We start from the raw sequence: 18,702 nt of genomic DNA, 5'->3' as shown, positions 1-18,702 counted from the left end.
TTCTGCCACTTTCTACTCCTACTCCAACTCCATTTCACTTCAGAGGGAAATACTGCTTTTATTTACTCCACTACTATTATTCGATAACTTTAGTCACTAGTTACTTTATATGTTAAGATTTTTTTGTGCACAAACCAAATGGAAATGTACAGGTGCAGCTTAAACAATTAGTCAATTTTGATAATCATATAAGTTATTTTTCATGCAACAACATTTCATGGTTCCAGCTTCTCAAATATGAGGATTTTTCTGCATTGAGTACTTTTATCTAGCCTGAGCGTCAGACTGAAGCTCCCAGAACCTTCAGTCTGACATCGCCTCCATTGAAGGCGATTTACAAGGGGGAGGGAATTTGATTTTTCCCTAACCAATCAGTAGAGATCAACGACTCACCCAGAATCTGACGTCATTAGTATCCATGCCTCGGGGGTGCCGAAAACAAGTGAGCATTGCCCATTTAAAATGTCTTTGTCGTCGTGCACGCCCAGCTGCATCGCCGTTAAATCCAGTTTAGCAGCTTCCTTAATTTGGTCCTCCATTAACGCGAGTCGTGGCGAAATACCTCGATAGCATCGCTAATGTGGTCTGTAGGATCTATAGCGGTCGCCATTGTTGCTATCCTCACCAGTTACCCACCGGCACACAGCTTGACATCAGTGTGGCGCTGATTGGGTAATCGCTAGACCTGCCCCCACCCCCGGCGTTCATTGGTTGGTCCATCGTTTGGACGAGATAAATCGCAAATTCATTGCAGTATGCCAGACCAGAGATGCAAGCCTACTCAGTTGAGTGGGTGGGGTCTATGGTCTGGAACCAGGCTAACTTTTATCTTTAATAGTTAAATACTTTTTTCCCAGATTATATTTACATACTTATTTTAGTGATGTTTTAAATGCAAGACTTTTACTAGTATCACAGTATTTTTACAATGTGGTATAAGTACTTTTACGTAAGTAAAGGACCAGAATACTTCCTCCACCACTGCTACTGACATGGCAAATGTTTTATCATCACTGGGTTTTTGATTTTCATGTAAAACCAATACTTCTGGAAAATAACATTTACTTTATTCAGGTTTTTTTTTAGGAATGAACAAATTTCAATACTGACATTTAAACGGTATGGCCGATAGCTGATACTGATGTTTTTTTGTTAACATAACAAAACGAAACTGTTTTTGAAATAATGAAGCCCTTCATTAGACTACGTATAAATGAGCACAAATCAAATTATTCACATTTTGGAAACATTTAGTATTTAGTAACATTTCACATGAAAACATCTTTGAAAGTCTTTTTACTATATGTATCAAAATTCCCTCTCTAATATCTATATATTTATATTGCTGTAAAAGCACATTTCTCCTTCAAACAGCTGTATTTATTCAAGCTTCCTGCCAGATACTACCTGTTACAAGATTATATGAAGAATGTTACAACTTACCTTCGCCTAATACTCATTTTTTACTGAGCAGAGCTTCAACGCATCATAATGTAACTCAGTGCAGCATCTGTCAGCTGTTAGTTATGGCCACCGGTTGTTCACATTGTAGTGTTATCAGGGAAACAACAGGGTGCGTCCTCTGACGTGACAATTGTGAATTTACTGCGTTCTTTCAACGCGAAGGTGTTCCGCGGAAGATCTCTGTTCGTTCCAGACATGTTTTCGTTTGTCCCTGGGATAACGAGACGAGAGGCTGGCTGCTCTTAGCCATCTTATCACTCAGCAGTGAGATCACAGAGCTCATCTGGCAAACAGTCATTGTATCCTTTCTGTACCTGCTCATTAATTTAAGTTTGTGGCCGCTAGTCTCGAGCTCTGCTTATTAGCCTGCGTAAAACTGATGTGACACAAAAGCAAAACATCGGCCACTGCCATGTATGAATGTCATCTTATTTGCTGATAGGCTGTAAGCAGTCAACAAGGAGAATATCAGCTGATACTGATCCGATAAATTGGTGCATTCCTCGTTTAGCTAATAGTAAGTCAGTTTTACTGCTGCAAAACTTCTTCGTCTTCTTTCTGGTTAGACCTCTCCAATTCATGTCATATGCTAGAGTATTTTCACACGGTGCAACACCTGCCCTTAAATAGTGTTTAAGGGGCATTATCTATACTAATAGGTTACTTACGATCACATGACATTCATTATTCAGCACACCTGGGTAAGAGCAGATTTGGATGGTTAAGAACGTTTGGCTCATCTGGAATGATTTCCCTTATCATTTTTCTCAACAAAAAAATAACAACAATAACAACAATAACAACAATAACAATAATATGTAAGAGAAATTTAAGAGAATGTTCCTACATGAGATCCAGTGATTGTCATTTTTTCTTAATGAATAACAAATGATCAATAGAATATTATATTATTAATTTTCTGTCACTCAGCTAATCAATTCATCATATTGGCCATATTTTGAAGTTTTGTCAAACATTAAAGCCTTAGTTTTATTCCAGTTCAATTCAGATGCTTATTGTTAGCTGCAAAAATGCTTTATTAGTTCAACTAATGTTTATTGTGGCATTGCAAAACAAGTTATAAAATCACACTAGTTAGTCTTGTTAGTTTTTTTTCTGAAGCATCTGACTCCAATGTCTTAGCTCCAGCATGCATTTCACTTTTCCAAAACTAAGTCAAAAGACCTCTATCACTTTGTATTTATTTAGGTGTTAAGTTTTTTTCTTCGACATGTCCTGACAAGAAGCAAGACAAAAAGCTGTTCTCTTTGCAATGATGCCACTTTGATGCAACTGATGATTAAATCCAAACCTGTTTTAATGTCTGGAAGCTACAGTTTTACTAAATATGACTAGTGTTTAGCTGAAAGTCTTGGTAGACGGAGATGATCTATGTGACCAACACAGACACAGACAGTTTTTTGAGACATCACAATGTTTGGCACTTCATCTTTTTACTTCATCTCCCATAGATCACTTATTTCAAACAAGGAACATTTTTAATTTTCTTTGTGCATAAGTTTTTAAATGCTCAAAGACCTACCACACACAATATTTTTGGATCATCAAATACCAAATAGCTTCAGGTGTAGGTTGAATTAATATTTTTCTTGTGTTACTTGGATTTAGAGATACGCCTTTGAATAAAAAATATAACCAATAATCACTCTTCTTTTATGAAAAGACCTTTGTGTGTTTCTTAACTTAGGAGCAGTTAGTTGTTTCCTGTCAGCTTAAGAAAGTAAGGCCTGTTAGGACAGGGGCTTGAAGCAAGATAGAGTCCAAACATGTACAGATGAATACACACAACTCTTGGCAAGTCTTGCGTCAGCCTGTAGGACTCTACTCCTAATCGTCCCAGGCTACCAGCGCAGACATGAGTGCCGTCTCACAGGATGTCCTCAATTGTCAAGGACAACTCTAGAGCCTATCTCTTTAGAGTGTTTGACTGCAGGTGTGTGTGTTTGTGTGTGTGTGTGAGTGAGTGAGAATGAAGCCACAATTGTGTAGCTGTACTTGTGTTCCTCTCTGTGCAGTTTGCACATTTTTTATTCTTTCAGTTGTGTGAAGATGTGGGTCGAGGTTTGATGATGTCACGCTGTTCCCTGTTTTTTCTTTGCGATGACTTTACATCAGCACTTGGTCTATTGTCCTCTTTTTCCCTGGAACTTTCACAGTATGTGTTTCTGAACAGCTCATTCATGGCTGACAAGGTATGCAACTACAAAGCATTGTAGATATGCTTGCAAAAAGTACACTCACCAAGTGTAGATGATTCAATCAGATTACAGATTATGAACATTAATAGAAATCACAGATTTGGATCATGCATCAGTGGCTATCAAGGTTGTCAACAAGAGAGTTGTACATAATGGTGTACAGTGTATCATAAACACATACTTCACACTCCTTCCATCTGGCCAACGATACAAGTCGCTAGCTTGGAAGAATGTGTATGAATGTGAATGTGTACGAAGAAGATTTATTGAAACCTCACAAGTATCATATTATACACATAGACTAGAAAGGCATTGTATCATTACCAAGGCCTTGCCCCCTTACAGGTAAAAGTTATGAAAATGTTTCGAAAAGTTGTTGATAAAAATGTGTGGGAACCTTGCCTTTACCTACTTACGCTGCAGTCACATGGAATCAGGAATCAGTTCACCGGATGTCATCTCTATAGACTAGAGCAGGGTGGTAAAATTAGGTAGGGCCAGCACAGAATCCGGTACTGGTAATGGTAGATGGCACTGTAGAAAACAAAGAAATCTACTGCTTTATTGTCAGCTGGTTCATGTGTAATCACAGGAAAAAAAACAAGAATTATAGTATAAGATTCTTTGTAAGAGTCTAGAAGAAACAGTATTATATTAGTGATGCTTGAAAAAAACAAAAACCAAGGCAACTCTTCTCTGGTGTAAAAGTTAAAAGGCCTTTATTAAATGGCTAGTTCATGATGAACATTAAAATCACCAACATGTTTCGGCCATGCTCACTGGCCTTCATCAGGGCATAAAGCTGCAGGGTTCACAGGTGGCCTAAATAAGGCCCTACTCAGACATGGGTGGAGCTAATCAACACTCCTTTTGCCAGACTGCAGGCATGTAAGCAAAACTCCCTCTATACAATGTATTCATAACTTGAAACCTGCATTATAGGGCCAGTAGGCAAACAATGAGAATATAACAGATACAATTAGGAGAAAAAAAAAAAAAAAAAAATTACAATAAACCATCAAAAAAATTTGAAATGTTTAGCCATAGGGTAGTCCAGGTTACCTATCCTGATTGCATACTTATGTTCTGCAAGTCTATCTTGTAACCTGCGTTTAGTACGGCCAATGTAAAAGATTCGGCATACCGGCTATAAAAGACAGATGGTCAAACAGGCAAGTAACAAAGCCGGAGCCCTTGATAGGGACTCTTTGCTACAAAGAAAACCTGTGAGAAAGGCACCTAAAGGTGTGTTTTTTACAACTAAATATAGCACAGAAGCCTTCAAAATTTAAAAATATCATTAAGAAAAATTGGAACATAATTCAATGTGATAACACTCTCAAGGACATTTTCCCTGAACCCCCTGTTGTGACCTTTAAGAGGGCACCTACTTTGAAAGACAGAGTGTCTCATAGTCATTTACCAGCTGCATGTCCCAATAACTGGCTAAAATCTGAACTTAAGGGCTGTTACAGATGTGGCCATTGTCCTCATTGTAATAATATTGTTAAATCTAAAACCTCTGAAGTTAGAAATAAAACATATCGTATTCATCATTTTATCAATTGTAAAACCACCTTTGTGATTTACAAACTTGAATGTCAGGTATGCCGAATCTTTTACATTGGCCGTACTAAACGCAGGTTACAAGATAGACTTGCAGAACATAAATATGCAATCAGGATAGGTAACCTGGACTACCCTATGGCTAAACATTTCAAAGAACATCATGGCAATGACCCCTCCTCTTTGTTGACTATGGGCATTGACCATGTCCCTGAGGCAGATAGAAGAGGGGATAGACAGAAACGTCTCAATCAAAAAGAGGCGGAATGGATTTTCAAATTGAAAGCTACTGTATATCCGGGAATTAATGAGGACCTTGACCTTACTCCATTTTTGTAAATTAATGCTTCCTATGTAAAGGTTTCCTGCTTCGTATATCTGTTTGCATATATTTAGTGGTATTTTTGGTTGTCTCTGTGCTTGTGCTTTATGTATATATTTTATTAATTTGCATATGTTATATCTGCTTCTGTATGCAGTCTATGTATATATTTGTTCTCCTTATAGAATTTGACTTATTGATGGTTTATTGTAATTTTTTTTTTTTTTTTCTAATTATATCTGTTATATTCTCATTGTTTGCCTACTGGCCCTATAATGCAGGTTTCAAGTTATGAATACATTGTATAGAGGGAGTTTTGCTTACATGCCTGCAGTCTGGCAAAAGGAGTGTTGATTAGCTCCACCCATGTCTGAGTAGGGCCTTATTTAGGCCACCTGTGAACCCTGCAGCTTTATGCCCTGATGAAGGCCAGTGAGCATGGCCGAAACATGTTGGTGATTTTAATGTTCATCATGAACTAGCCATTTAATAAAGGCCTTTTAACTTTTGCACCAGAGAAGAGTTGCCTTGGTTTTTGTTGTTTTCAAGCTGTACTACATTTCCTGACCAAAGAGCACCTTCCTGGATACCATGATACTGCAACCCACATGAGCGCTTCATCTGCTGTTGTCTTCAAGTATTATATTAGTGATATTGGAGTGTAATCCTACTGACAGATTGTATGTAGAAATACTGTTTGCCCTCTTACTAGTCAAAGAGAGCAGCTGGGTCTGGTCTCCATCAGCTGTCAGCAGTACTCTGGCTGGTCAGACCTAAGCTGTGCCATCCCTTTTGTTCCTGTAAGCACAGCAGCTTTATAGACCTCTTGAGACTCTGTGTTGCACTCAGGCCTGCTGCTTCATTTGGTAGACTTAATTGTGATTTGTGGACTTTTTGTCTCTAGGGTCAGTCACATGCTCATTTATTGACTAACTCTGCTTCAGGTTCATGTTGTGATTACCCCAGCCTGTCGCTGATCGTTGGATTTTTCAGTGACATTGCTTTGAATCTGATTTACAGTTTGTACCCCCTCTACCATCTTTGCTGTCAATTTTTGGAGATGCTGTCCAGTGGGAGAAGCTTCGAAAACATCATAAATGGATCAGCGTGTATTTAGGTTTTGGAACTAACACAGACACCACAAACTATACGGTTTTCACATTCACTATATGTAAACACTGGCTTCACTCTTATGCACATCTGTGTCTTGTTGTGGTGTGAAGTCTTTCCAGAACACTGAAGCATAATGGACTTAATATTACGTAGTTGAAGTGAACTTAATAGCTTAATAACAGGGAGTTATTTCTCCTGATTCTCATGAATTCTACAAATAATGGCTCACTATTGCAAACCTGCTATCACGCTCACTTCTCCTTCTCATACACTTCCATCACACCCTTCCTCCTTCCATCCTCTCCTATTAGAGAAACAGAACTAGCTTTGTTTTTCTAATAATCACTTGGGCCTAAATCACATTTCCAAAGCTCGGAGGTCACAACAACTTCCCCTTTGGGGTTTGATTTAAGTGGCACTTAGGCTTGCTACTGTAGCTAATCACAAGGATTTATAGAGTGCATCACCAAGGGGCCGGAGTACCAAGGAATGTTTGCTGGCACCCTGCTGCAGGTGTTACAAACCTCTTTTCTTTCGTCCCGTCTTTCTTTCCCCTCGTCTTATTATAGCTGCTGATGGAAGGCAGCTGGAAGACATGGCTTGTTCTCCACTCATTGGGTTAAAAGGGGGTTCTGTTGGCAGAACATAATGCTGGCAGCACCCTCCTCCTTCTGTCGCTGGTCACTCCCCAGTCCGGAAAGTCCTCCACGTAAAGCTTTCATAATTACATTGATCTTAAGGGGGCCTTTTACGACCTGCTGACGCATTCAATCACATTTCAGCATGGACCTTGTTAAGGGCTCCTGTGTTTTGCATATCCGAAGTTCATGTCCAACCGTTAGCACTTCTCGTGTTTCTGGTAATTGGGAGTTTTCACATGGTCTTGAAGGAGAGGGCTAAAGAATGGAGTATAGAAGAAGAAGCAAACAAGAGAGGGTTGGAGCAGTGTGGATGGACCGAGAGGGGGTTGCTGCTCAATTTAGAGACTGTCAGAAACTCCAGAGACATGTACTACAAGATCCAGATGTTTTAACCCCCCAACATACACCCAACTCCATCAAACTCATGTCTGCCATACATAACCTCAGAGATGGATTACATTGCATCGAAAGCATTACAGTGCTCTTGGATAGCACTTGTGTTCGCACCAGCGTCCACGGTGCCTCTCTGTTTTGTTTTTTAGGCTAAATACAGGAAGTCATTATTAGGCTCTGCCTTATCCAAGGAAACATATCTGTTCCCTCGCACCCCTCCCTCCTTCCACCCTCTTTGAATTTCCACCCGATCACGTCTTTGGTCTGGTTTGAGTGAACGCAACAGCGGGCCAGAGCTAATGAGCTTGCTGGGACCTAAGAGCAATGCCATCTATAGGCATTCACCCCAGTATGTGCCAGATGCCAAACACTTAACCAAGAAATAGGAGATAGGAGAAAACCTTCACAGTAGAACCATAAAGCGGCCTTATTTGGAGAACTTGAACCTGATTGTTTGCTGGTTTTGGCCTCAAGAAGTGCCTCAGGGAAGTCAAGATTGTTTGCGACAATTCAGCATCAATCTAGAGAGACATAGTCCCAAGTAGAGGTGGACAATATATCGAATATACTCTGTATCACGGCTTGTTCCACATGGTTGTATAAAATGACTATATTGAGAACATCAAGTGTAAATTCTTCTGTTTTTCTTTAAGCCATCAGCATGAGACTCGCTTCAGCTTTTCGGTTCTCTCGCTCTCTCCTGTTGCTCTCTCCCTCTCACAGACACACACACAAAAAGAAGGACTCACAAACATGATAAGTCACACTCAGTCCTCACCCATCCAGATCACTTTCTCCCGAGCGACAGTGTGTGAGCAGGCGAAGCATGATTCTCATCTGCAGGGCTCCAGACTACTGCTATTGTGGTGGCGAAAAGGCCTAGGAATGTGAGACAGTTAAGTTAGTAGTATTTTGTGACCACGGGGCACCAGTGTGACTTGCAAATATTATGTGAACTGTAAGGCTGTTAGTTGGTTTTCAGTTCACAGTCAATAAATACCACATTTAAGGGCACAGCAGCAACAGTTTAACTTAATGAGATTAACAATAGTGTAAGCAGACAGAGTGTGTTTGTACCCGCAGGACTCAGGACCACGACTCCCATTTTGCGACCATGGAGCACCAGTGTGACTTTATTTCATGAACTAGAAAGCTGTAAGTTACAGTGAATAAATCCTTACGTTTAAAAGCGAAGCGGCAACAACTTACCTTTCTGCTAACTGCTAACTATTGACTGAAAGCCTGAAAGTTTACAGCAAAAACATAAACACCCAAGTACGTGCCCACGATGAGCTGGGCTCTTCAAAATAAAAGCACCTTTGATTTGTTGCATTAAAACAGTACTGTATTTGACTTAATTGTAACAGTACTTGATTCGACTTTATTATAACAGTACTTTATTTACTGTATTGTAACAGTATTTTATTTTACTTTATTGTAACAGTACTTTATTTTACTTTATTTAACAGTATTTTTTTTTTACTTTATTGTAACTGTTCTTAATTTAATTTTATTATAACAGTATTTTAACTTTATAATAACTGTATTTTATTTAACGTTATTATAACAGTATTTTATTTAACTTTATTATAACGGTACTTTAGTTGATATTATTAAAAGCATTTTGTTTAACTTTATTGTAACAGTACTTTATTTAGCTTTATTATAACAGTATTTCTATTGTAAAAGTACTTTATTTAATTTTAATATAACAGTATTTTAACTTTATTTTAACAGTACTTTATTTAACTTATTGTAACAGTATTTCAACTTTATTGTAACAGTACGTTATTTAACTTATTATAACAGTATTTTATTTAACATTATTATAACACTACTGTATTTAACTTCATTATAACACTACTTTATTTAACTTAATTACAACACTTTATGAAACTTTACTTAGTATATTATTAGTATATTAGTATGTTATGTGACTTTATTGTTACAGTGTTAAACATTTTTTTAATAAGCATATGTTATTTAACTTCATTATATATAATAAAGTTATACATAATTTTGTTTTTTAGGAGTCTACAGAAGTTTAGAGGAGCTTTCATAATATCGTGATATATATTATGAATCGGAATAAAGCCTAAAAAATCAATATTAACAGTAATAGCAATATTATTTTTAAGCCATCTTGCCCAGCCCTAGTCCCAAAATGGATTATGGAGTTAAATGAAAGTGAGGAGGGAGACAAGAGGGTTGTTCTTAGTCTTAACTCTCACTCACCTTCCCCACTCTTCTCCCTCCTAATCCCTCTCCCCACTTCCCCATCCTCCTCTTTACGGAGTAACCTTTGGCAGAAGAGGTCAGCATTGTGTTCCAGCAGGATGACCTTTGGTAATGAGAAGGCAGGTTAGTGGGCGACCTGGAAGCGCTTTGTCCGCCTCTCCTGGGAACACAAACAGTGATGGTACTAAGGCACACAGGAACAGCTGCAAGGCTGCCGCCTGTGCTCCTGCTTGCCTGCGCCTGACGCCCATTTGTCATTTCACTGGAAAGCCAGAAATATAAACATAAGACAAATCTCCTTGACTGATTCTCCTCAGGTGTCAGGGCACTAAAACTTTACAGAATCTGTAATCTCTGAGAAATGCTGCTGTCTGAAAATTGATTTAGGTGAGGAGCTTTAAAGGCAACTTTACAAATAGTTCTCATGTTAATAATTTAATGTATTGATAACATCAGATGACACATTCCCTTGTTGTCCGATCTTTCAGGCTAATCTGCTGCCCAATTTCCAAAGACCCAGCCCTTTTGTGATCTTGGAAACACTGCTTCTACCAGCTTGCTTGTCTTGTTTTACTCCTGGCGTGAGTGATCTACCCACAAAAGAATGAGCTGACAGGTGTGTATGTGGGTGGATGTGCACTTGCCTGTGCATGTGGGTATTCATCTGTGTTTTTCAGCCCTAACACTTTGGTCAGAGTATTCCAAAACCTGCAAAGGTAGGTTCAGTCAGGTGGCTTTTACAGTCTGTAATAGGATTAAAGCTGAGGGCTGACTTAATTTTAAAGTTCATTCATCCCTTTTAACCCCAACTACCTCATCCTGTGATCATTTAATTTGTTAAGTCCACATTACCATAGCCTGTTTTAGCCTTACTGTTGCCTTTTACCGCTCTCGATATGCGGCTGCTTTCATCACTGGCGATCTCCCATGTTGATATCCCTATGTCATCTGATATGGGCTCCTTTTTTTTCGTTGGCTCTTAAAAAAACGACTGCTCCCATATGAGCTCCTGTGTGATTTTCAGAAACAATTTACATATCTGGCATTAAATCGAACAGCTGAAAAAAGACAAGTGGTGAGTGGAGTGGGTAGATGTTTCTTGGCTGGCATCCATGAGGAACAAAGATTGCTAATCTGCTTGCACAGCCCATTCCTATTTTCTTTTCACTGACTTCAGAGTACATGAGAAAAAGAGCATCCTTCAGTGCTCTTTAAACTATACACAGCATGTAAATTCATGACATATCATTGACCCACCAGTGGAAAATATCAGAGGGCCAGAGAGAGAACGAGTGTAAATGGCAAAGTGCCACAATAACTCTTGTCATTGATCCCCCATTGAACAAGCAAACTTTTCTCAAGGCTGCTTGAGTTTGGGTTGATCCCATCGCAGAGAGAGAGAGTGCTCTGGCTTTTCACGCTTTTCATTTTCTACTTGAAAGCGGCTCAGTTATGAGGCTACTTTGATCCCTTACAATTAGGAGAGACTTCCACTGGTGCATAATGAGACTGTAAGCCCTTTGGAATCCTATGGACAGTCATTTCTCGAAAGTACAACAGAAAATAATCTTTGAAAATAATAAAAGAGCAGGGATTAGAGACAGTGAGTGTCTTTGGATGAATGTATTTATTACTGCTGCTCATTATTCAGACTAAACAAACAAGTGATGAGTGACAAGCTTTCATCCATGTTGAGTCTGCTGAGGTTATTGGAAAATATAATTTCATGACTGACTGAAAGTGTGTCCATGTATGACTGCTTCATGCCATTACATTGTTGCTACTTGTTATGAATAAATAGTTAGGAAATAGCCTGTCTATGAATGACAGTAACATAGAAGCACAACATGTTTGCAGGATGCTGGCTGACCTGGAGCCAGAGGCACAGGAATAAACTAGACTTCACTGCTGTCTTGTCTGTCTGGAGATGGCTCTCACTTGGAGGAAATGAGTCTACGATACAGAGGCATTGCTCAAATTCCTCCCCTTGTGTCATCGCTGCTAAAGCAAATAGCGGCTTAGGGGAAAGGATTCTGCGACTGAATCAACAGATTGTTTGTGTCTTCACAGGCTCAAAGGAACTTTTTTAGAATTGCAGAAAGGTAGGAATTTGGGGAAAAGTTCCTTTTAGCCTGACCCTGTTATTGTGAAACCAATGACTTGAACCTTTTTTATCAGCCCCCTTCCCTGGAACAGTGCTATTTTCAAAGCTTAGTGTCTCTGGGTTTTGAAGGGAGCTCTGTATTGGGAGGCAGAACTCTGGAATTGAATCCCCAGAGTTTGATTGACTCTTTTGGATATAAGAGTAGACTGTGACTCGAGCCATTGGATTAATTGGTGCACACATGCTTGGCCTGGGCCTACCAGTGACCTGGGGTAGATGGGAATTGTCTGTGAGGTAGTTGTATGTGAATTAATTAGGGTCAATCTGAGTCTTCCTCGGACTAAATCAGTATGGAGGCCTGGGCCTTTCCACTCCAATACGCAACTGTCATGTGTTAGTAGTGAGCAACACTTAAGAAGTTGCAAGTATAATGACAAAGGGAAGATATTAGCTCTAATATATTATTCTGAAGTGTATAAGAAAGATTTTTATGCCTCCACACCAGCAATAGCCATGGCCACATTCATTATGTTTTCAGGTTGTCCATCCATCCGTACACATGCAATACGTCCCATTCTTGTGAATGTGATATCTTAATATACCATGAAGAAATTTCTTCAAATTTGGCACAAACTTTCACTTGGACTTAAGGATGAACTGATTAGATTTTGGTGGCCATAGGCCAAAGTTCAAGGTTACTGTGACTTTGTCTGTCTCATTCTTGTAAACACGATATCTCAAGAATGGCATGAAGGATTTTCTTCAAATTTGGCACAAACGTTCGCTTTGACTCAGTGATGACATAGTTAGATTTTGGTGGTCAAGGGTCAAAGGTCAAGGTCAGCGTGACTTACCTCAATCTCATGAAAGCAATATATCAGGAACAGCTTGAGGGAATTTCTTCAAATTATTTGCTTTATTCTAGAAACTGAGAAGTTCTGTTTGTTTGGGGTTTTTTTTAACATAATTGGGTGATTTCTAGTGCAGTGCATGCAAACCTGGCAATCTGTTGCAGACCAGCAGAGGCCAGTGCACGAGACAACTATCACAGAGGGGGCTGGTCCAGAAAGGATGAAATTTGGATGACAGTAATGAGTATTACTCAAACACTGAGGGAGTGTTTTCTTTGCTATAAGAAACTGTTTTTCCTGTAAACACACACACACACACACACACACACACACACAGTTCTTCCTCCTGTGGCTCTTAGTAGCATTTGTAAATGATTTTATTCTTCTACTTAAAATAATTTAGTTGTCTACACTTCCCACTGTTTGACACAAGCTGGCAGTGGAGGAACTCTGAGCCATTATGCTGGGTGAAATTGGTCCCTCTGACCTGAGGTCGTAACTCTAAGTTGGCTAAAAGTCCCTCCTCTCCTCATCTGTCCATATTTAAACTCCATCTGCGTCTGCCACTCTCTTCTCCCTATCAACGCACACCTTGATAATTGGTGATGTGGACCATATGTTGGGTTTGAATGGCCTTCCGTTTAATAGAGCTGTGTGACATACTCAAGGACATATCATAACCTTGTTATTAGGCTACCTGTACCTTCCTGGACTGGCGTCATGGCAGGGGCATATACTCTCCTAGTTCTTTCACCTCTTATGAAACGTCTCCTCTTTTCCTCACCTGTCAAACCATCACCTACAGCCTCTCCTGCAAGTGCAAAATACTGCGAGTGTTCTGTCACTGTGTATAATCTTCACCATGAAGTGACCTCCTTAGACCTTATTAATGGACTGAGGGAATTTGGCGGTGGTGTGACCTCTCAGACTGGAGGGTCAGTGTGTTTAACCAAAGGGGACAGATGAAAAAGACTTCAGAATCAGAATCAGTTTTATTGCCAAGTAGGTTTTCACATAGAAGGAATTTGGCTTGGTGTATTGGTGCATGACAAAGAATATAAAATATATAAAAAAATTTAGAGTAATTACAAGCATAAGTATAAAAGGGGAATACTATAAACAATTAAATATAAAATCTGAAATCAAATAACAATAATAATAGTAATATAAAAAATATGTACACTGTAAACATGAATAGGGTTGTGTGCAAATAACAGCTGTGCAAAGTACGGATGTACAAAATCAACAGAATGCAGTGCATGACAGGTGAATGACCAAGATGGTGAAGAGATGTCCGACTGAGTGTTAGTTGCAGGGGGGTTGGGGGCAGAGTAGGTGGGGGTCTCTGGTCTTGTTGATGAGGCCAGCTGCAGATGGAAAGAAACTGTTTTTGTGGCGTGAGGTTTTGGTCCTGATGGACCGCAGCCTCCTGCCAGAGGGGAGAGTCTCAAAAAGTTTGTGTCCAGGGTGGGACGAAACAGCCAAAATCTTTCCTGCATGCCTCAGAGTCCTGGAGGCATACAGGTCCTGGAGGGAGGGCAGATTGCAGCCAATCACCTTCTCGGCAGAGCAAATGATATGCTGCAGTCTGCTTTTGTCCTTGGCAGTGGCAGCAGCGTACCAGATGGTGATGGAGGAGGTGAGGATGGACTCAATGATGGCAGTGTAGAAGTGCACTATCATTGTCTTTGACAGGTTGAACTTCTTCAGCTGCCGCAGGAAGTACATCCTCTGATGTGGTTTCTTTATAAAGCTTGCAGGTTTAGTACGTGTGTGTTTGTGTCTGGGTTTTTTGTATGTGCAGTAGGGTTGGGCGATATGTTAAAAATTTCCAACCGGCCACCGTCAGCTCATCAGCGGTTGCCAATATATTCGGCAGTTGTGTGTGTGGTGGAGAAAAAAAAAGAGGGGGGATGTTGCATTCATGTGATGTCGGAAAGAATCGAAAATGACTTTCAGAATGGGATAATTCACATTAACGCCACCTCATGTCAGAAAAACAACTCGGCAACTCGGATCTCCCGACACCACATGAATGCAGCAAAAAAATGCAGCGTGCTTTGCGGGCCCACTCATGTCCAACATGGCACGGAAATATCTGTGCATACCGGCAACAAGCACGCCATCAGAGAGGGTGTTTAGCACGGCTGGTAACATTGTTAACCATATGCGCACATGAATTCACGTTTCAGCCAGGTTCCACCGGCTGCAAACGTAAGCATCACGTCAAGTGTCTTGTTTACTGTTTGCTGAGCCATGATAGTTAAAGCATTTTCTACCTAAGTTATTACATATATTTGAGTTATCTACAAGTTTACTGTACTGTTTGTCATCTACTCGCTTTCAAATGTCCGCCACGGACATTTACACAATGTCACGGATAAACATGGGTAAATGAATGAAAATGAAAATCATCACATATCACCTCTGATAATGGTTTATTCATTTAAAAACACATTGTGCTCGTTTAGCGCACTATTTCATGTAGTTTTTATCTGCTGGAGGGTCGCGTAGGGGAGCGTAGCGCAACAAAAATAGAAGAGCATCCTAAAATAGAGAGTTGTCGCGCCGCTCCCGTTGCCGGTGCAGCCGCTGTAATTGATTAACAGGGGGGCAAGTTGCTATGGGACTCGCGCTGCAGACATGTCATGCTGCTCCCGTTGCCGGTGGAGCCCGGCCGTAATTTTCAGCTCAGCCATCACTGACGTGTTTTGTGAAAGACTCGTTGGAAATCAGTGTGAAGCTGCCAGTTCCAATACGCACACACTTTGAATTGTGCTCTACATAGTTATTATGGACTATATGTACCGAGTTTAATTCTGTGGAGACAGACCATTCATTTAGCAAATTAAAATGACAAAAATCCAAAAATGAAACCAACTGTGATGGACTCAGCCGATGGGCGATTGGCGATATATTCGTCCAGTCACCCAAGCCTAATGTGCAGACATTGGGCTCTGTGGTCCCTAGGAGCTCCTTGTGATTCTCAGTCTTTCTCCTCCCTTCTCTGCCAATTAAAATAATTTCTCTTCCATCACTTGTTTTGCGGAGGCTAGTCTCTGTAGCTGGAGCTTCAAACTGTTTCCAAAGGATTTTCATGGAATATTAGCAATATTTTTTTTCCCATTTAAAGTACAAATGCGCCCATTGTAGAAGTCATGCTTTCTTTATTCTTGCTAGAGTGCTGCTGATCTTTTACTCCAGTGGAATTCATTTTTTGAAAGCCCAGTCTTGGTCCTAATTGTGATTTAAGTGTATCCTGAAAAGAAAAAGAGCAGTGACGGATGAATTTGATCTTTGTGTCTCTTACAGATTTGCCTGTCTCTGTGAGGAGTTTGACAGTCTGAACGCATGAATAGATGTGGAGCATGGTTCTTTTTCATCCAACAGGTAAAACATGTGACACTGTGTCTTGTCTCTTCACATCATACTGTATCTTTTCCTCTTTTAACAATACCTTTGTTCATATAAACCACATCAGGCAAAAAGTCGTTAGGAAATTCCGACTTCCTGTTGTGATCAGTTTAAGCTGTGTTTCTTCTTTTTGTGAGTGCAGTTAAGGGAATGGTACAGGTCTCAAACATGGATGTATAAAGAGACCTGGATGCAGCATTAGAGGTGGGCCCCCGTTTACTCCTATTAAAGTTGCTCAGTGGCACATGAAGTTAAAAAAGCTTTATTTCAAAAAGTTTCACATAGTGGCACTTTGGGCCACTATGTGAAATTGGGTTCAAAGCCCTGCACTGTTCCTGGGGGCTTGGTCTCAAAGGCTTGACATTAGGACCTGTTCATCTGCCAAATGCAGGTAGAATTTGGCAGTGGTGTGTCTGTAACACAGTCACTCTTGTTAGCCAGTTTGGTAGATGTCATATATATGCACACAGCTGTACGGTACGTAGATTGATGCATGTGATGCAGAACTAAAATTCATAAGTGCCAGTTTCATAAGTTGTGTCTTTGTCGGTTTCTTACACACAACCTTATAAGAGCTGAATATTTCAACATTATACATTTGATGCAGTCTTGATTTACGTGTTTACATTGGTAATTTACATTTAACAGGACTGTAAATCTACTTTAAATAGATTGTAGCACACCATAGTCAACTTTAATCAAATAAAACATAATTTCCCAACAATACAATTGAGGTAGTGAAAAATTCTGAGTGGCTCATAACTTTAGAAAACCACTAGTCACAGTGGCTGTTGATATAATGTTAAGCTCTTCTACCTCTTCTACAAAATTTTTCAGTGCACTTGCTGGTTAATTTTTTATACATGTGAAAGTGTTGTTGATGAATGACAGATTGTGCTGGAGCAGTGTGTAACTCACCACTCAAAATATGACACAAAGCATTATAGTGAACTGCTTTTTGTGACCCATCCTTGGACCTCAGTATTAGATAACACAAAAAAGGTGTAAACAGTGCCTCTAATTTGTTAAATTTTTAAAGTTACTGTTACCCCTTTTCCTCCAAATAAGATCTGGTTCTTGAACCAGTTCCATTCAGAATTCTTGGAACCTTGGTGTTGTTAATCAGGCTATGTTTCCACCAGTTTTGATCAGGACCATTGTAATTAAGGATGCGTCATCAACAGAGGGTGTTACACAATGCACAGTGTGAGTAAACAGTAGTGGCAAGGTGGCAAGTTGCATTGATCTCCTGTGAGCTCTTGCCTTGTTATTACAGATTATATTTGTTTTTTATCCAAAAACCAAACATGGACCAACTAATAATGATAACAAGATGTGGATGAGTATTACGTGCAAGACTCCATGCTCTCTTTCCAACCTACACACCCACTGATGTCATGAGGTTCACACTTTGGGTCAAGCAAAACCTGCTATTTTTTTGGTTCCAGCTGGGAACCAACTTTTCAGGTTCTCACCAATTTATTTGTCAGTGGAAATGCTATGAATGGTTCAAAATTAGGTGAGGGAACTGGAATGGAACCCATTACATGTTGGTGGAAAAGGGGTATATGAGATTTTTTTCCCCGAGAGCAGGAAGCTCATTAGATCCTTATTTTAGTATTGTCATCTAAAGAAAGTATTTATTGCAAAGCCAACATAAACTGTCCCTCCCCTTGCCTCAGTACTGTATGGATCAACTTAACAGAGAAGTCAGTGTCCCTTAATCAGTGTCCCTTGATCACAAGCAGCCTAATAAAGAAAACATGTGAGAGTTAGGAACCGAGTAGTAAAGCGGCTGCTCCTGGTCTTCTTCCTTTCCCCCGTGCCTCTGTCTGGCGAGTCCAGACAGGCCTCCGGTAAAAGGTGAGGATGTTTGTTCTTCACCTTGCTACAGCTGGGTCAGTGAGCGATCTAAAGGTGTTTACCCACGGCTCACAGCTCACAGTGCCCTCACAGACCTTTAACATGGATTCTTATTCCAGGAAGAAGTAGCTTTTATCAGGAAAACATACATCTCTCAACCACATTTAATAACGACGTGTTTTGAATGTTTTAACACCCGCTCAGATGTGTGAATTAAGGGTTGTTTTACTCTCAAAACATGCTTGTTGGATTATTTGTGGTTATAGCGTTGTGTGATGGTGTATGACTGTTAACAAATTATTCCCACCAAGAAAAACAGGATCAACAGTTCAGGTTGAACTGTGTCCCTCTACCTTTTCCAGCACATGACTTCATGTTGAAGTATGAATCTAAACTCAGACAGCAGTGCAGCCTTACATGCACAGGTAATCAACAGCACAAACACGCACACACACACACACACACACACACACACACACACACACACACACACAAAGTAACATTTCTCTCTCAC

At 40.0% G+C, this 18,702-nt stretch overlaps 1 protein-coding gene across 3 annotated transcripts in view; it reads left to right on the top strand.

Moving 5' to 3' along the window:
• Window positions 1-18,702, top strand: part of disp1 (dispatched homolog 1 (Drosophila)) — a 166,995-nt gene that overhangs the window by 39,060 nt on the left and 109,233 nt on the right. For 2 of the 3 annotated variants that reach the window (XM_049590637.1, XM_049590639.1), the window contains one exon: window positions 16,224-16,301. The gene's annotated coding sequence lies outside the window, so the exon portion shown is untranslated. Of the gene's footprint in view, window positions 1-10,444; window positions 10,573-16,223; window positions 16,302-18,702 lie in introns of all 3 variants that reach the window. The other variant, XM_049590638.1, reaches the window with a different exon arrangement.

Source organism: Epinephelus fuscoguttatus, linkage group LG11 (genome assembly GCF_011397635.1).
Source record: "Epinephelus fuscoguttatus linkage group LG11, E.fuscoguttatus.final_Chr_v1".
NCBI classification, from domain to species: domain Eukaryota; kingdom Metazoa; phylum Chordata; class Actinopteri; order Perciformes; family Serranidae; genus Epinephelus; species Epinephelus fuscoguttatus.
Note: the sequence above shows the minus strand (reverse complement) of the source record. Positions and strands in the feature narration are given on the sequence as shown.